Raw genomic sequence first — 1,665 nt, forward strand, 5'->3', positions numbered from 1 at the left:
GATCAATGCATGTTTTTGTATTTCTTTTTACATCTTCCCTTGTGCACTCACTCACCATACATTGTAGACCATTGCATGTCATCATATTTAAGTATGTTGTTGTTGTGTATGATTGTTTTACAATTTATCCGGGCGTATGATTGTTTTAGAATTTATCCGGAATTAAATATCACGCATACGTACACACGTATTAGCTTTTTCTGCTTTAATAATTAACTCTATTAATTAAATCCTGTTTTAATTAATATAATATTTTCCTCATATATATAACGCGTTTTTTTTCCTCACAATATTTTGACATCTCTCATTTGAAATTTAATATTTGCAGTATTGTTTTAATTGACAGGAAATTTGAACCAAAAATGTGTTCATATAGTAAATGTTATTTTTACACAAAAACAACTGATAATTATAGAAATATACTACATACATAAAAAAATTATTAAATTAAACTTAATTTGTGTCATGGCAACGCATATTTTCATTTGCTTATGGGTGGCGTATGACTGTTGATTAATTTTTTCATACAATAAGCATACGTTGTGGTGTATAATAGTTAAAACAATATGTGAGTAGACACATACTTATTTTGTTAAAATTCCTAATTAAATTTAATGACTGTCAAAGCTAAATTCTTTTAAATTTAAATAAAATTTTAAATAAATTTTAACTATATATTATTTTATATTATAGTTAAAATAATTACTTAATTAATTGTCTTTATTAAAATGCATTAAGGAAAATTTCCTTTGTATTAATAAAATCTCTTAAAATCCATTCTGCTAATCTTATAATTCCTATCACAAGCTACTTTTACAACACATTAAAGCCTAACTACATTTTCATGTAATAAAGTAGATAAGCAACAGGATATGAAAATATCAACATATTTGAAAGTGTTTTATTACACTCTGAAAAACACGTTAAAACACATAATTAAAATGGCATTTGGGTTAATTAAAACGGCAGTAGTGTTAATAACAACAGAGATAGAGATAGGCCTGACTAAAGTCAAACAGGAAATTCAATGTGAATTTTCAAAATTCTTTAAAATTTCTCATAATAAACACTGTAACTTACAGTTCGCTACTATATTTTGGAAAATTGTGTAAAAATCTTTTTTCAATATTAACAAAATATTGTCAATATGAAACTCAGTAACTATTTTTAATAAAAACTTTAAAAGTGGAAGCAAAATTTTAACCACATTTGCAGGCAACATTAATGCAACTACACCCAGCTAAGTTAAAACTAAACACCACAATAGACACACTTTCGTTTAAGACCGCTAAACCACATAAAATCCTAAATTGTTCTGATCCACTACTTTTACTACTTGCACACGACAACTAACTGTTTTACTAAAAACAAAAAAGAGTTGCATATATTTTTAGCGCGTAAAGTACAGCAACTAAGTTAGTTCAACTAACACTGAACAAAGGGGGAGTGAGTTTTGGGTTTACTCAACCATTAATGTATAATTACAAATAGAGTTACAGCTTTTGTTTGTCTTATGTGATAGATATGTCATGTTTTTAGGAATAATGAAAACAAACTGTAAAATTTGCAAAAATGAATATACAACTGAACTTGAAGCGAATGAAAACTGAACTAGAACTAATTTTAGAAATATAGGGAGTATAATTATTTTTTAATTTATTGAAA

At 26.2% G+C, this 1,665-nt stretch overlaps 1 protein-coding gene across 1 annotated transcript in view; it reads left to right on the top strand.

Annotated features, from left to right (window-relative positions):
* Positions 1 to 1,665, top strand: part of LOC111684745 — a 42,617-nt gene that overhangs the window by 38,792 nt on the left and 2,160 nt on the right. The gene's annotated exons all lie outside the window — the stretch shown is intronic.

The sequence above is a fragment of the Lucilia cuprina genome, chromosome 3 (genome assembly GCF_022045245.1).
Source record: "Lucilia cuprina isolate Lc7/37 chromosome 3, ASM2204524v1, whole genome shotgun sequence".
NCBI lineage: Eukaryota > Metazoa > Arthropoda > Insecta > Diptera > Calliphoridae > Lucilia > Lucilia cuprina.